This window comes from Pinus tabuliformis, chromosome 3_2, assembly GCF_031772625.1.
Source record: "Pinus tabuliformis cultivar Carrire ecotype Pingquan chromosome 3_2, CPIR1, whole genome shotgun sequence".
NCBI classification, from domain to species: Eukaryota; Viridiplantae; Streptophyta; class Pinopsida; order Pinales; family Pinaceae; genus Pinus; species Pinus tabuliformis.
The window spans coordinates 1,015,061,033-1,015,080,460 of NC_142302.1; positions in this window are offsets into that span (position 1 = coordinate 1,015,061,033).

Here is a 19,428-nt window from a genome sequence, read left to right on the forward strand (position 1 = left end):
AGATCTAAAAGTTTGAAATGGATCTTGTGGGGGAGGCCCCCAAGATCTAAAGAATTGCAATGCTAGAAATAAAATGATAGAACACATAGTAAATAAAACCACAAATAATTTTTTTATTGAAACATATAATAATTGTAAGGACTACATTGTGGTGGACAATCTGTCCTTTTACAAAATGCGAGTTGTTACTCATAGTATTTTTCAGTTACATTACCATGGGTCAATTCCATGGGTGAATGAATATCATGGGTGGATGTCACAATGCCACGAGTCAATTCCATGGGTGAATGGGTGGATGTCACAATACCACGGGTCAATTCCATGGGTGAATGCATACCATGGGTGGATGTCACAATACCATGGGCAAATACCATGGGTGAATGAATACCATGGGTGGATGTCACTTACAATACCATGGGTGGATGCCACTTACAATACCATGGGTAAATTCTATGGGTGGATGCCACTTACAATACCATGGGTAAATTCCATGGGTGGATGAATACCATGGGTTGATGCCATTTTCCATTTGGATCAATCTCAGATTGTAGTTTAGGCTTGGCCCTCCAAGTGATGGTTAATTATTTTGTACTCAATATTCTTTTTAATTCAATTATTTGTAACATGTAAGGAAGCTCAAGCATGGCTTATTCTATTCAAGATAGGTTATTCTTCACATCATGGTCCTTTGCAACCTTATTTTCTTGTATTAGCCAATTGCCTATTATTGCTCATTAGCATAACTTCCACCATCATCGCCATTTCTTAATTCTAGTTGTCAAACCATTCAAGTGCCTACCTCAACCATGACTGTGGCACAATCACCACATATGGAACACCTGTTGAACATGGCACAAAACAACAGTTGTTTCATTCATGTGCATAGAAATTGCACATACAACCCTTAGCCTGTAGTGCGTTTTTCATTGTATTTTTTCATGACAGACCCCTGGTCATGAAACACATGAAACAATTGCCAAACTGCTCCTAGGTGCCTCTCTTTACTGCAACCTTGAGGGCTTATTTACCAATATTACACCTTTTGTGCCCATGGTCACCAACCACATGCATAACCACATTCTAGCCTTTACTTTAGCCCTCAACATTTTCCTCTAGTGCGCTTTTGTTTTCCTCCATGGTAATATTTATGGGCTTACGTATTTTGAGGGTCTGCCTGACTCATAATCAACCAATCAATATCCCATTGGGATGACCTTTCATAGCCACCACAATTCCTTTGTGTCCCAGGCCCATTCTCCCAACTAAAATTCCCTATGTGCCTTTGCTTTCCTCTAGGGTTAATGCCACAGGGATGATGTGTCTTGTGGGCCCTCCTGGAGCCTTTTTCATTGGCTTTATGCTTTGTTGCATTGGCCTAGTGCCTTTTTAGCATGAAACTTTCTCCCTTGCACCCTTTTATTTCCTCTGAGATAAGGCCACAGGGATGATGTGTCTCATGGGTCCACTGGAGCCTTTTTAATTGCCCCTGTGCTCTACCATGTGGGCCTGGTTTCATGTCAGCCCACTGCTTCCACCTATGTTCCCTTCTAAACTTCCTAGGATAAAGCCTTAGGGACGATGTCATGGTTACATCACTTTTTCCACATGATTCCATAATATTGGTCAACATGTCACACATTTTTTGCCCACTTGGGTACTAAGAAATGTTGAATTTGCATGCCATGCATCCCCTTATATAGACATCATGATTATGTCACCTACAACCATCACTGCCAACCCATCACCATGATTCATTCACATTGCGCCATATGTCCCATTCTAATGCATCCATGTTGTTTTGGGTACAAAGACTGAGGGGGTCTGAGCCTTTATTCTATGTCAAATTCCTTTTATAAAAATTCAAGGGTCTTGACCAATTATTTTAACACTGTGGTGCTCTCAATTGTTGCATTGATTCCATGTTTCTTGACACTTCCATCCTATGCCTTCATCCCTTGTAAAACACATGGAAATAAACAACCATGATACTCCACACCCCAGATATACTGAATTCCGATGGGTCAACATGTATGGTAGTTAAAAAGGGTAGGGGTGTCGGAAAAAGTGGTTTATATAAACCTATGATCCTGGGATCTACAACTGGGATCAACTCCGACACCCTCCACCACATTTTGTAAAACCATTACAAGGGGTGTCATAAAAGGTGCTATTTTTTTCCCATACCACCTGGAGGTTTCTTCTAACACGTACATGACAAAAATTAGGCCCATGCCTCCATCCTCTTCCCTAATATTGACCTACCATATGATCCTGCTGCACTTCATCCTGACACTCTCCTTGACGCTCCTCTTGGCACCTTTGGTTTGGGGCCTCTAGGACACATCATCCTAGTGCTTAAAAATTTATGCATTGTTTGAACCAGCCAAGGTGCTTCCATCGGGCTGATCATCCCTAGCTTATGTCATCTCTCCTGTTCCCTTTTGTGCACATTCAGAATTATCTAGGGGAAACCTTCCTAGATGAGCTGTGAAATGGGTCCACTGCTGGCTAATTAAAGCTATTGTCGCCACTACTACACTATTTGGCAAGATTTTCGTAGTCTAACACTTATTCATCCTACTAAAATGCTTCACCAACTCTATCCGTCTGCCAAAATTGGTGACCACTTTTAACCTAAGCTACATTTAACTCTACCACTTTGACTTTGGGGCACCTCAACTCTGACTCGCAATAAATCTTGAAACAGGAGGCTATTTGTGGACTTCAATATACCATTGGAAAAACTTTTCTGAGCACTATCTAGCTATTCCACTTCCATGAGCCTTTAAGCTAAAATGAAAAGGTAAAAATGCCTTCAAATCCTGGCACTCCTATACATCTTTTGTTGGACAGTTGGCATTTTCTAGATTGCTAGTGGGCTAGTGAAGATATCTGCAAGTGTGTTGGCATTGATGTCAACATGCATGATGGGGAGATGTGTTGGGAATTTGGAATTTCCTAAATATTGGCAGGAGTGTTGGCATTGGTGTCAACTAGACTAGCTTGGATGCTTATTGCAGCAGATGTTGGGAGTGATGGCCCATGAGGAATACCATGGTTGTTCATGGCTCATAAGGATTCCTATAATAGCTGCAAGCTTTAAGTAGAGAATGATCATAGAAGAAGGCTTAGTGGAAAAGTCACAAAATGAGGATTATAGTGATGGACCAAATGGAAGTCCATGGTAGCTGCAAGCTTCATGTAGAGGATCATCATGGTGGGTGTGATTTGAGTTATCCACAGAGTCGAGGAGTAGAGATTTGGCAGAAATTTTGTAGGCAGAAGATGGGCTTAAGTCCTACATCAGACCCTTTCCATTGGAAATTGATCTAAATAAGATTTCCAATGATATATGGAAGTCCAAAATGGACTCCTAGTTCAAAAGATATGGTCTACTAAAGTTCAGGGATTTAAAGCCTTAGTAAGCAAGGAATATCAGCATATTGGAGATCAGAATGTTGGAGGTCCAACATATCGATGCATTGGAATATCGGAGCTTAGTATATTAGTGCATCGACATATTAGAGAACAATATATTGGAGGTCAGTGTATCGAAACATAGGCATATCCGAAGTTTGGGATATCACAATGTCAAAATATCAGAGGTTCAATACATCAGAGTAGGCTTTATTGAATGTTGGAGGATATGAGAACCCCAAATATCGGTGTATCGACGCATTGGCATAATGAGATATCAGAATATTAGAGGATTGAGATATTAGATTATCAAAACTTCTTAACTGAGTTACTTTAAGAAGCTCTGATGTCCAATAGTGCTGATATTCGTTAAAAGCGTCAAGGAATGACAAAGAAGATTAACAAAGGATTTTTTTGCAAAACCAATGGTTGATGGGCCCTCTTCTCTCTCCTCTAATAGGACACATGGAAGCATATGATTGGCTCTAATAAGCTACAGTGGAATATGACGTCACCATGACGTGGCAAGCTAGCAGGACACATGACAACATATGATTAGTTCAGATAAACTACAGTGGTAGTTGATGTCATCATGAAATGGAAATATGACAGGAAACATGGTAGGAATATTTAACCTTATTTGGTAGGCTAATGGGCTAGAAATGGGTGACACGTGTCACCACTAAGGATTCACCACATGGAGTGATGACATCATATCGAAGGTCAGCATATCGGTGGATGAAGACATCAGAACTCTAGAACAGTTGGAGTTTGGAAAAGTTCTGCTAAAGGGGGCTTCTAATATTGTGTGGGCACATGGTTGTGAGAGTTCACATAACCATGGGAAAAAAGTAGTTAACAAAGGGAGAATGGCCCCTAGCAGGAGTTTGAAGGCTTAGCACCTTAAAGCTAAGTGGAAGGTCACAAACCTCTGTCCTATGATGAGAAATGTGGTCAGGGATAAGTAGAAGGAGTTAAGGTGCAACTGGAACTTAGTAGAAGTTATGATTCAAAGAGGGCTCTAATATGGCATTAAGCTGACAAAAATTGGCCTGGCCATATGAGGCAGTAAACACTACGTGAGCTAAATTCCAAGGGATTGAGGAGTATTGGAACATAGCACCACTATGGAGTAACAATGTGGAATTTGTTCGATAAGATAGTACATAGAGTTAAAGGTGTATGGGTCGTCAATTGCGAGATTGAATGCATAAATAGAGGAGTTGGTCTCAAGATTAACGGTGACTATCAAAGATCGTTGGGTTAAGGCAACAAGGACCACGATTTTCATAAAAGAGTGTTGGGTCTACCTTGAGGTGAGAAAATCCATCTATGTGCTCCTATGCATGTCTTAGTGAGTTAAGTGGATGAATGGGTTGGCTACCAAAGAACAAATGCAGATCGGCGAAGTTGGTTTATGGAGTTAGATGGATCAACAGAAAACTATGAGACAAGGAAATGAGGACAATGGTCCAAAAATAAGCCATGATGAAGTACAACTAAGCTGTGTGAAACCATGAATAAGCATGGAAGAGGCTCAGTGATGGGGGATGTGTTCATAGAGAGGACAATGCCTCATTGGAGTGTGCAGGTGAACTAAGAATTAATTCTCATTATGGAGAAACTTTCAACTAGTCATCCTCATGTTTAATGTTGTGGGAAAGACCAAGTCAAGCAGAACAGTAGAATGGAAGATCCATGCCACGATACACTCGTGTAGCATGAATATAGGACAGGAGTGGAAACGTCAATTAGTGGGAAGCAGATGAACAAAACCCAGCAGCTTAGATGAGAAAAGTGGGGGAAGCAACATTGTTGCTAGAGATATAAGTGGAAAATCTATGTGTTTGTGCACTATTGTGTCAGGCTAAGTGATCCTATTCTACAAAGAAAGGTTGAGAGTGCCTATGTGGAGGTAAGTGACCCTGAGAGCTTTGCTGCTATGTGATAAAGGTCAAAGGTGCCTGTGCAGAGAAAGAAGGCTAAAAGTTGAGTGTGTGCTTTGGAGAGAAAGAGGTCGAAAGCTGAGTGGATGTTGATGAAGAGTAGAGAATAGAGAGTTGCATGGACTGTGAAGAGTGACTTCTATAGAGTGAGTAGAGCAAGTAGAGGTGCAAAGAGTGTTGCATGGGTCAAAGTTTGTGAATATAGCATAGCTGACATCAGGCAGAGTGGCTTCCAAATTAAAGAGAACATTCAGTTCCTATTTGAGTGTGGGATGGAGCCTACATTTAAGAAGCTGGTGTTTCCATCTCTAGTTGGTGATTTAGAAGGTTTGGGGGTGGGTGCCTCCTACAAGTTTGTGCTTGCAATAAATATGTGAAGTTGGTGCTTCACATGGTGCTTTTGGTAAGTTGGACATGGATCTACAAAAATAGGGATTTGGTACTTCCTGCTATGGGTGCTAGCAAACAATCAAAGGTAGTTGGTGCTTCCTGCGAGTGGTGGCTCACAAAACATATTGATGTAATAGAGTAGGTGCTCTTATTTTACATCAATAAAAGCAACAATACTTGGTGGTTTTTTCCTGAAAGGTTTTCCATGTAAAACCTTATGTCTCATGTGTATTATGCTCATGGCATGTGATTGTATGTTTATTTGATATTGCTACCATATTACATGTTTCTGCTGATTATATGGAAGGTTTCCAAGTTTGAATAAGAAAATAAAATTGGCATAAAAAGTTTAAAATTAGCCTTAATAATGATTCACCACCCCCCCCACCAAGTATTATCATTGTTTCCAACATCTTCCATCCTTTCCCATTTGACATCAATTTCAACATATTTGTTGCCACCAACATCAATGTTAATCTGGTTTACATCAATGCCAACACACTTGTTGAGACTAGTCATCCAGATAATGTCAATTGTCCAACAATGTCTCCCTTAAGCATTGATGGCAACACCTCATCACTTCTCCACATTTATGGCCATTCCTTAGGCTACCTCCACACTTCTCATTCCATGATCCACCAATGGATTTCTCTCCTCTACATGGGCCATCATAGCTTAATCTCCCCCTTTGAAATTAATGGCAAAGGGATACAAGATGCTTCTTCTCCCCCTTTCAATTACTAACTAATGGTTTGGTTGCTAATGTGCATTATAATCTATAAGCTTCTCTTCAAGGACCGATATCTTCATGTTGGTGCACTTCAAGTATGTCATCCAAACTCAGCTACAAACATCATAAAGAAGGACATATGTAAGAATCAAACATTAGTAAAAAAAAAATACTTGCAGCTCTATGTAACTATTGTTGTTCTAGGAATTGGACATTTATGATATGCTCCACATGAACATCTATTGCCCCTTCCTTCAATACCTGTAATTCTGGACACCTTATGGATTCTAGTTGAATACTCTCTCTGTCAATACATATTTTGTACCAATTAAAAAGAAATTGATACCAATTAAATTACTCACAGTATTGTTATTGCTGCAAATACCAACCATTGGTGATGCATTTCGGCTTTCTCTTCACTATTTTTGTTGCTTCAAATATTGTGCTCACTTCTCTTGAGAATATTAATTACTTCTTCCCCTAAGATCATACTCCTACAAATAGGGACTATTTTTTAACTGATACCAATTGCACCAAACGATTGATACAAATTGGACAATGTACCAGGAAAACGCTTATGACTCCATCTAAAACAAAATGTCCACTTACACAAAATGTCACTCCACATAAATCAAATACCTCCATTTGACATAGCGATATCAATTCGAAATTAAGGAGCATGCACAAGTTGTACCAATTATATTAATGAACACATGATTGCTAGGCATAATCCAATTCATAATATTAACTGAAATAAGGGTATTTCACCCAAGATGAAAACCTTTCATTTCCTATGCAATCACCTCTTCTCGAGGGTAATGATTGTTGCATGCTACTAAAGTAGCTCCCCTTGAGACAATGCTCTCTTCCCTTTTTGTTGACTCTTCACACCTGCCTTCTTGCATCAACATGTGTACTTATATTGTGGAACTAACTAACATTGGGGCTCTTGTCATTCAACACTTATTTTGCATCTCCTATTCTCCCACAACATAGAGTATTGTTTTTTACACCCCTTAAACTATGTTAGTTTCACTTTCCTTTCTCTTCCAATGCTAATACATTTGAAATAAACATATTTATCACTGTAATCAGCATAGGGACTTGGTCATGCCTCCAATGTTTAAATGAATCACTTTGTATAAGCTTTATTATGCTTGCATCTAACTCCTTTTTCCTCACTTGAGGTCGTTATTTTATTTCAATGAAGAGAAATTGAGGATCTACTCCCCATGAGTAGATTATCCTCCCTTTTCTTCCACATTTTCATTGGTCGATTCCTGACAGCAACACTTATTTCCACCTGGTCCTTTTTCCATGTTTGGGCATTTTCTTGGTTGCACATGGCTAGATGGCACCCTACTTCCATTCTTGTTTCTTCAAAGAAAGATCAATTGTGTTGTTGATCCCTTTTCTTAACTAAATCATGAACTTATTGCAACCAATACTCACAGAGGGGTCTACCACAAGGGTAAGAGGATCATTCTTCTTGGTTTTCTTTTGATTTATTTTTCCTCTTTTTAACATGTTGTCTCCACACAGATCATTGAAGACAAAATCAATGATCCTCTGATCCATTTTCTATTTTCATTCTCAAGAACTGACCCACTCCATTTGCATTCATATTTTGATGGAAATTCCTTGTGTTCTAAAATCTATCATCCATTTCCTTGAGCCCAAATTCTCCATGGTTGTAGCAATTGACATGATATAGGAATGGGGAAAAAGGATTGTTATACTTTGCAACATTATTGTCAAAACTTCTCTTGTGGTCAATATTCTTTCTCATGGGCACTTTGTGCATTCTTTGGTTGCTTCTATGCAACACAAATTGTTTTCTTGCATGCAATATGCATTCTACGGATTTATCTCCAAAATTATTACAAGAAAAACATTATCCATAAAAGAACCTTTGATTCCTAGATATTATTTTCCCTTAAGGAGGAAAGGACCTATGTTGGTTCTTCATCCACTCTCTATGTCCATTTGAAATGTTGCCTCGTGCTATTGTTTTTTGATGTTGCCTAACATTCTACTAGTGTTGTTCTCCAATGACCCCTTTTCCTTTACTGTTGTTTGGAACTCCAATTTCCTTTACTTGGGTAGTTGACCCTTCAACCTTTTCCTTCTTGGAGCTTGAATATTCTTTGAAACCCAAACCAACCTTGATGAGAGGGGATCTGTGCTTAACAAGCATCTCATCCAAAGCCTTTTTTCTTTCCTCGATCTTTTGATATTGGGACAACTCTTTATTTTCTTTTCTAGGTCATGTCACACTTAGAATACTTCAGCCTTTAGTCCCTCATAATAGTATTTTCTATAATTTAGTTGATTGGTCAATATCCCATTCAGTCTGCCATCCTCTTCTTTTTGAGTATTTAGTTCAATAACTTTTTTACTCAACTTATCATTCTCAAGCTCATATTCATGCAACTGCTCCTTTTGCTTGAGCTTTGCCTCTGACAATTCCTTGATCTCTTTTAGAGTAGAGAACAACTTCCTCTTAAAATAGATCCTTTCATTTATACCCTTTTCTTCGCTATCATAGGTGCTTTTTTAGCCACCATAGATATCTAAGTTCATCTTGGTGTCCATGGAACTTCCACATGTCTGAGGAGTATTCTATCTTCATCACTACTTGGAATTTTCCTATTCTCTTCACAAGATATACTGTCTTCTTCTTCATAGGATCCCTCATTTTATATTGCTACTAAAGCAACTCTATCTCCATTACTACTAGATGCATTTATATCTCTTTCCTTAGAAACTTCATATGAGCATCTAAAAGATAGATACCTATCTCTTTAAATTTATCACAAAGCAATAACTTACCTTCAACGTAGTTTGGCCTATGTTTTGAGTCTTCCTCATCATCAATTTGAGAGTGATGGGAAGAAGCTTCCTCGTTGGGAGAAATATCTTCAATCTTCTCAGCATCTCTTCTCTAAGATTCCTTCTTTTTCTTCTTCCTTCTCTTCTTCTTTGATTAGTAGCAACTTTTACAAATTCGGGTTCACTACTTGAGCAGCAAGGTTCATCAACCTCCTCTGTTGCTAGGAAACCTTCTCCTCCGTGAAGACATTGCAATCTATCTAGCATTTCCTTTGATGTCTCACAATGCCTCACTTTATCAATATCTGGATTTGATATCCCTTTCATGGTAATCTCCTTGGTTTCCACATTAAACTTATTCTTCTCTCCATATTCTTCAGAGAGGAAAACATCTTCATTGATGATCATTAAACAAACTCCCATTCTAATCATCTAGAGATCATAGTATAATCCATTCAAAAATATAACTCTCTCTAGTGTTAGCCAAACTTGATTAGCCATTGTTTCCCTTTGATCTACATTTGATTGGTTAAGTTGTTCCTAAAGGAACCCGACTCTAATATCAATAGTTGGAAAAAATGTTTAATACTCAGAAGGGAGGTGAATTATTATTAAGGTTAATATTTAACTTTTATGCCAACTTAGCATTAGGGGAATTTTGAGGTCTAAAATGGACTTCCTAAGGAAATTATAAAATAATAGTGGTATATAATAAAATAATATTAGATTACATCACCAAAATTTAGAGGGAAAAAAGAAAAACTATATTTTCAACTCGTATTTTAAACTTATCTCCCTATGGGTTTACTCAAATTTCGAGCATAAACACTCATTGGATGAGAAATCTAATTCCCCATCCAATGCGTACCCATGTTGCATAATTTCGATGGACCCTTCTACACAAACAATAAGAAATACATGAAAAACATGATTGCAATCACGTTTTTTCATGTATTTATCATTTTTTGTGTAGTAGGATCTATTGGAAGCATGCAAAATGGGTACTCCTTGGAAGAGAAATTAAATTTTGCATCCAATGAGTACTCCTGCTCGAAATTTGAGTAAAACCCTAGGGATATAAGTTGAAAATATGAGTTGAAAAAGTAGTTTTATTATTCTATTATTTTTTAATCTTTTTACTTTTTTACTCCAAAAATGGTGTATCATCCCCCATGGTTGACATCATCATCTTGAATCCTATTGGTTCTTATAAAGTTTATTTTGGTTGTACATTTTTCTTAGGAGGCCCATTTTAGACCTCGAAATTCCCCCAATGAAATTCACATTCAAACTTGGAAAACATCATGTGAGAAATCACCAACAAATCATGACATCAATATAAATAAAAACATGAACACAAACACCATGAGAAACATGCACATGAGACACAAAGGTTTAACGTGGAAACCCTTATGGGAGAAAAACCACAAAAGCTTGTTTATTATTATGATGTAAATAATATATCCTACTCTATTACATCAAATTTTGTGAGCCACTACTCATAGGAAGCACCAAATCCGTTTGATCGTTTGCTAGCACCCATTGGAAGGAAGCACCAACTCCCTTCATTTGTAGACACCTTATCTACTTACCAAAAGCACCAACTTCTTGGATTTGTTGCAAGAACCAAATTGCATTATCTTGGATTTATGAAAACACTAAATTGCAGGAGGAACCAACCCCAAAAATTTCTTTAGATATCCACTCAGATGGAAGCAAAAAACCCCTATTTTTTTGCCTCAACCCACATAATAAGGAAATCACCATTCATTGTTCTTGGAACTCACTCTACTTTGTTTCAACTCATTTTTAACCTCTATAGCATCCACTTTACTCACCCCACCCAACCCTCATCTCACCATCTCACTATGTAGTAGAACACATCATCATATCTCTCGACCCTCATCCAACCATCACACAGTAACTCTCAACCTTTTTCTTCCACTTAGGCACACTTGACCTCTTACAACAACACAAACTCTACACACAAAGCTCTCTTCTCTACACTCACAACACTGCATACACCCCAACTTTGCACAATTGAAATACTTGGTTTTTTTCCTCTGAAACACATGGAACAATGCAATCCCTATTGTCAAACACACATTGTCCAAGAGCTTACTTCTGCATGGCTACCCATTATGTTGTTGCATCAAACTACCTGGTCACTATAGTTTCATTAAACATGAGAATTGGCACCTGCTTATTTTTCCATTTTAAGAATTAAATATCAGTCAAACTTCACACCGCAACAAGGCCCTCCATGCTTATTAATTTCTCATAGAGCTCAGATTTTACTTCAGGCTTGGCCCTCTAAGCTATGGCCAAAGCTTCTACACTTATATTATTTTCAATTGAATTCTTTGTATCATGCAAGGAATATCAAGCATGGATTTTGTTGTTTAAGACATACTCCATTAATTGTTCTTCACATCATGGTCCTTTGCAGCCTTATTTTCATGTACTCGTCAGTCAGTCATTATCGCTCATTAACACAACTTGTGCCATCACTGCCAGTTCCTAATTCTAGCTATGAAATTGTTCAAGAGCATGCCTCAACCATGACTACAATGAATTCACCATATATGGCACACCTATCGAAGATGGCACAGACAACTTGCTGAACTGTCCATGTCCACAGGCACTACACATACATCCCTCAGCCTCAAGTGATTTTTTTATTGTATTTTGTCATGATAGGCCCTTCATCACGAAACACATGAAACCATTGCAAATGATTCTTGAGTGCCTCTCTTTACTATAGCTCCAAGGGCTTATTTACTAGTATTACACTTTCTATGCCCATGGTCACCAATGACATGTGAAACTGGATTCTAGCCCTTACTTTAGCCCTCGCCCTTTTCCTCCAACGCATCTCTTTTTTCCTCTGGGGTAAGCCTTATGGGCTTACATGTTCTATGTCTCCACCCAGTGCATGCATCAACAAATCAATATACCATCGGGATGACTTGTCATAGGCACCACGATGCCATTGTGTCCTGATCTTGTTCTCATAGCCAAAATTACCTACACGCCTTTGTTTTCCTCTGGGGCCTAACCACAGGGATGACGTGTCTTATGGGTTTTCCAAGATCATTTTTCATTGGCTCTGCGCTCTTCTACATTAGATCGGTGAATTTTCAGCCCATAGATTTTTTCCTTGCACCCCTTTATTTCCTCCAAGATAAGGCCTAAAGGATGAATTTTCTTGTGGGCCTACCCATAGCCTTTCTCATTGGCTTATGCTCTATCACGCTAGGTTGGTGCCATGTCATCCTAGTGCTTCCACTTGTGCGACCTTCTAAACCTCCCAAGATAAAGCATTAGGGATGATGTCATGCTTACATCGTTGTTTCCACGTGGCACCATTGGATTGGTCCACATGTCACACTTTTTTGGACCACATGGGTACCCAAAAATGTTGAATTTGAATGCCATGTGTCCCCTTGTACTTATGTCATGCTAATTTCACCTTCCATCATTGTTGCCAACCCATCGCCATGATCCAATCACACTGTGCCATCTCTCTGATTCTCTTTCATCCATTGTATCCTGGGTATAGAGACCGAAGGGGTCCGAGCCTTATTTTTATATTGAATTCCTTTTATATAAATTTAAGGTTCACGACCAATTATTTTAACACTGTGCCACTCTCCATTGTTGCATTGTTGCCACATTTCCCGATGCTTCCATCCTGAGCTTTCAACTCTTTCAAAACTCATGGAAATCAACAACCATGATACTCCACACTCCAGATCCATTGAATTCGAGCAAGTCAACATGTACAAAAGTTAACAAGGGTAGGGGGGTCGAACAAATTGGTTTATCTAAACCTTTGAACTCTAGATCTACGACTAGGATCAACTTTGACAGCCTCCACCACCTTTTTTGAAATGAATGCAGAGGGTGTCAAAATAGGGACTATCAATTTTCCCATACCAATTAAGGGTTTTTGCTGATGAGCACATGATGAAAACTATGCCCATGTATCCAACCTCTTGCTCAGTACTGACCCACCACATCACCCCATTGCGCTTCATCCCGACACTTCCCCCGACTGGTCCTCTTAGCATCTCTGGGATGAGACCTTTCGGACATGTCATCTCAGTCCTTAAACATTTGCACATTTTTTGAAATTTACAGGGTACGACCACCAGGGTGACATCATCATGGCTTACATCATCCCTCTTGTTCCTTTTTGTGCACATTTAGAACCATTTGTGGCAAAGCCGCTGGGATGAGTTGTGAAGTGGGTTTGTTGCTGGCCAATTAAAGATGTTTTCGCTACTACGATGTTTGGTTATGTTTTCCTGGTCCAACACTTAGTTTCTCTGCTAAAAGGCTCCACCAACTCTATGAGGTTGCCAAAATTGTTCACCACTTTGACCCTAATGATTTGAAAATGGGAGATCAAAACTCTCTTATAAAAATTGATCATCCTTTGATACTTTGCAAGTTAAAAAATGGGTCTTTAAATGTAAAATAAGTTTCAAACCTTTTTAATAATTTGAGTTAATTTTTCACATAAAATTAAAAGAGAAGAAAACTCATATGCAACTTAAGATGATAAATATGAAGAGAAGAAACCAATATTTGATAACATAGTTCACCTGTCCTCGGTTATGTCTCTAGGCCTTCTCCAATAGCTAGACTGCTATATTGATTTCAGTAGAAAATAAGTACAATACAACTTGTTGACAATTGAGTGGCTTGTCTCTCCTACAAATAATTCTCACTCAAGCAAATGACTCCCTACAGCAAGTCATAAACACGTCAACATAAAAAGGACTCTTCCATAATAGGTCCTTATAAACCACCTGAAATCCAAGTACATAAACATACAACAACTCCAATGTGAAGTGTTGAAAAGAGATTCTCTCATGAGCACATTGAGAAAAGAATGAAAATAATTGCTATGTTGCAGTAACAACTACTGTAGATGAAACTAGAAGGCTAGAAAACCTCTGACTAGGCTCTCTTCATGCTAAAAAATTCCTTCAACTTGCTACAAAACTTTGATTTTCTTTGGTACTAAATGACTTGGATCTACAAAAATTCTTCATACAATGCTTAAATCAGAAATATTAGGATGCCATTGAGTCTAGGAAACTCAAAAACCCCTATCTAGGCTCTTCTTGAACTCAAAAATGTTAAAAAATAAGCAAGTTATGCTTCTCCAAACCAAACTCTACTATCCATCCTGCAAATTGGTAAAACCTGCTAACTGTGCAATGATTTTTCCTTTTACACAGTCTGCCGAGGGACAATTTTTCCCAGGACTAGTGAGATTCCCTCCCTAAAAGGTGAAATTTATTACCTCTTTAATTTTACCAATAACAGTTATGCACAAAAATTGGGCCATGTGGAGCCATATGGCTAGGGGTCGAGACTAACTGCCCAACCCTGCCATCTTAGCTCTCCGCTATTGTCAACATGTTCATATGCTATCAATAGGGCTTGGGGTTAGGGCCAACTGCCTACCTCTCCCAGCAAAACACTCTTGCCTATAGCCGTGGCCATATGAGGCAACATGGGACTAGGGTCTAACGTGGGTTAGGTGCCACCAAGTCTCATCCATCCATCTCGTGGTGGGTTATATGGGTGCCGATGGGACCAAGACCAGGGCTAAGTGCCTCTCCCCTTCCACTAACTCCCTATTGGTGGTGACGTGGTGTAACAAAAACTAGGGTCTATAGCTCTCACTCGTCCCTCTCCCTTCCACCATAGGACATATGGTGTGTATGTAACCTGCGGTTAGGGCTAACCTCATGGCCCCTCCTGCAAAATGCCAACACACTCCATAAAAAATATAACCAGTGACCCTTATATGTTAAGAACGTGTGTGATGGTGTGATGGTAAGCTCAGAGGTTGGTATTCCATAGGTCTAGGGGTTGAACCCTACCAAGTCCTTCAGGTCGATTATTAAAATTTTGGCCAACCACGATATGCCACATGGTGCCCTCTCATTGGGCCATGTCGTGCTCTATAATTGGGTCACCTCAAACCATACTAACCAATCGAAATATTCCACCTACACTTGTACCATCATGTCACATGTCAAAACCTAATTGGTTCACCTCCAACCATACCTTGCATAGTCATTTGATGATGTCAGTTATACAAATTGCCTAGTCAGCTAGCCACTCAACTGTATTATTGACTTTTAGTTGTTGGTCAAAAAATTAAGAACGCCACTTCATACGATGTCAAAATGAGGTAATTCAAACATCGTTGGAAACATGATGACAGACACTACGACTTGACACTAGTTTCTAGATATTCTAAACATTTTCATTTTTGAGCCTATTTTTGATCTCTCGATCATACCTCCCCACTAAGAACTTTTGGACCTCCAAAAATATATCTTCACTCAACAAATAAGTGAAGAAAAAGACAATTTACTTTCCCAATCTAAATCCTTCGTGTTCTGCTTGAATTGGTGCCTTTGAGCGGAAATCAAGATACTCCACCTTGCCTCTGCGTGAAGTCCTTATCTTCCTCTCAAGAATTGTGATTTCCTAGAATTCTTCTAAACATGGAGGAACAAAAACTTTGATGGATGGAATCTCAACATTCTCTCTAAGACCATCCTCCTTTGGCCCAAACAAACTTCACCTTGAAGTCTCTCTTTGCTGGACCCAAACTTGATTTTCCACCTGGAAATCATAAGCAACTATGCTCACCATGCATTTCTTGTACTTCACTTTGTTGTCTTCAAGATGCACTTGTACTCTTAGATTCACTAGTTTCATTTTTTCAATTACATGTTTAGCTTTTTCCACATTACTAAGGTCATATTTTGCACAATATTTATCAATTATGAAATTCACAAATGAGCTTCACATCAAAATACTTGTATAAGTGAGTGCTTGACACAATTGTAGACATATTGGATGAAATACAAATGTTCATCCCAAAAGTTCCATACAAATGGACACATCACCAAGCCAAAATAACATAACATTCCAAAGAAAACACACTTGTTGCACATAAGTGAATGTACATGACTTCACTTTACAAAGCACCCAAACAAGAATATACAAAAAGTAATTACAATTTTACAAACCAAGTTAATTGTACAAAACAATCTATCCATTCTTTGCCTAACCAAGCTTATGGATTCTCTTTCTACACCTGCTTTTCTTCAAACGTTTCTTCATGAACTACATCAGTTTCCACTTTTCCACCTATCATTCTTCTTGCAATGGATCGCATGACCTCTTTGTCCTTATTGGGATGAAATTTCGGATGGAGTTTCCAACACTTTTTAATCAGGTTCCCATTCATGCTACAATGGGTACAAAAATGCTTTTTCTTTCCCATTGACAAGGAAGCCTTCATAACTGAGAGAGGTTCCTCATATCTTGTCCCAAGGATTTTTTCCTTTTCTTTTACCATCACCTTACATTACTCACAATCAACAACACAATGGTCAGTTGCATCACAAAATGTGCAAGGAAACAATTTCCTTAAATAATCAAAATCACCAAAATTTCTTAAATCCCCAGGACACTTATACATTTCCTCTGGGTTGTGACTTTGATTGGAAGAATTGGACTTTGCATGTCCCTTGGAACATTCATCTCTCTTTGAAGACAATTATCCATTATCACTACCATCACGGTGTGACATATCATGACTTGATTATTTCTTTGCCTCAACAAGTTTAGAGCACTCTACAATTTCTCCATGGCCATAATCCAATCCTTCATGTCGTGGTTTCTCCTTCACCTCAATAGGATTAATAATACCTTGTCCATTCCTCTTCCTTCATAGCTCATCTAAGTTAAAATCTTCATACCAATACCTTTGGTATGCTTTTCAAAGGATGTAAAAGATGTGTTAACAACATTAGCTTCCAGAGTAGAACTAGAAACACTAACTACCTCCTTTGGCCTACCACCCATGTTTTTTGTTTCATATGTTGATGATGAAGTAGATGATGACTCTAGTCACCCACTTTTGCCAACTTACACATGGGGAGAATCCTCCAGATGCTGAAAAAAATTGCAAGCATCATTCTCAACATAGGGTCCATATCCTATGTATGAACCATGCCCACAAATTGGCTTCATCTTGGAGGGATTATTTGTTTCTTATGGGAACTCTCACTAGTTTATTCCTCCACTACATGCTACAATTGCATGTGAATTTCAAGAAACCTCCTCAGCTCAACATTCTCCATTCGAAGAGATAGATTAATATCCTCCAAATCTTGGAGTCTTTCATGCTTCATTTTCTTGCCCATATTTGCAACTTGGTTAGAACCTGCTTTGACACCACCTGATCTAAAAATGGGAGAACAACACTCCCTTATAAAAACTAATTTTCCTTTGGCACTTCAGAAGTTAACAAAATGGGTCTTTAAAGTTAAAATAAGTTTCACAACCTCTTCAATATGTTGAGTTAAGTTTTCACATGAGCTTAAAAGAGAAACAAATTCATATGCAACTCAAGATGATAAATATGAAGACAAGAAACCAACATTTGATAACAGAGTTCACCCATCCTGGGATACATATTTAGGCCTACTCCAATAAATAGACCTTTATATTGATTTCAATAGAAAATGAGTACATTAAAACTTGTTGATAATAGAGTGGCTTGTATCTCCTATAAAGAAACATTTTCCTACAAAGAATTCTGAGTTATAGAGACGATTCCCTACAACAAGTCATAAAAATGTCAACATAAAAAGGACATTTCCATAATAGGTCCTTGTACTCCACCTAAAATCCAAGCACATGAACACACAACAAATCCACAATGAAGTGTTGAAAAAAGCTTCTCTCATGAGGACATTGAGAAAAGAAATGAAAATAATTACTATGTTGAAGTAACAAATGCTACAGATGAAACTAGAAGGCTGGAAAACCTATGATTAGGCTCTCTCCATGCTCAAAATTCTCTTTAACTTACTGTAAAACTTTGATTGTCTCTGGAACTAAAAGACTTGGATTTGGAAAATGTCCCTCATAGACTGCTCAAATAAAAAAAAATTGGTAAGCCATTGAGTCTAGGATGCCCAAAAACCCCTATCTAGGCTCTTCATGAACTCAAAAAGGTTAAAAGGTGAGCAAGTTATGCTTCTCTAAGCCAAGCTCTATTACATGTCCTACAAATTAGAAAAACTTACTAACTATGCAATGATTTTTCCCTTTACACAGTCCGCCGAGCAATAATTTCTCTTGGGACTAGCGAGATTCCCACCGCAAAAGGTGTAATTTATTGCCTCTTTAATTTCACCAATAACCCCTATGCACAAAAATTGGGTCACATGGATCCATGTGGCCAAGGGTCGGGGCTAACCACCCTACCCTGCCAGCTTAGTTCTCTGTTGCTATCAGCATGATCATATGCTATCAATAGGGTCGGGGGCTGAGGCCAACTGCCATCCATTCCAAAAAAGCACCCTCGCATGTGGTCATGGTCGTATGAGTCAGCACAGGATCAGAGGTTGGTGTGGGCTAGGTGCTACTCGGTTTTCTCCCTCTGCCACATCATGGTTTGTATGGGTACTGATGGGACCGAGGCTAGGGCCAAGTGCCTCGACCCTTTTGCTAATTCCCCGTCGTTGGTCACATGGTGTAACAAAAATCAGGGACTAGAGATCTTGCTCGCCCCTCTCCCTTCTGCCATATGACATATGGTGTGTATTGGACTTGGGGCCAGGGCTAACCACTTGACCCCTCCTCCCAAACAACAAAACACTCCATAACAAATATAAATAGTGATATTTATATGTTAAGAAAATGTGCGATGGTGTGACAGTAAGGTCGAAGGTTGGTCTACAGGAGGTCTAGGGGTCGAACCTCACCAAGGCCTTCGGGCCCATTATAAAAATTTTAGCCAACCATGGGGCACTATGTGGCGCCCTCTTATTGAGCCACATGGTGCCCTATGATTGGGCCACCTCAAACCATACTAATCAATCTAAATACGCCACCTACATCCATACCATGATGCCACGTGTTAAAACTTTATTGGTTCACTACCAATTGTACCCTGTATAGTCATTGATGACGTTAGTTGTACGGACTACATAGTCAACCTTGCTGTTGAATTTTTATTTGTTCGTCAAAAAATTCAAAATGCCATAACTTCTTCATACG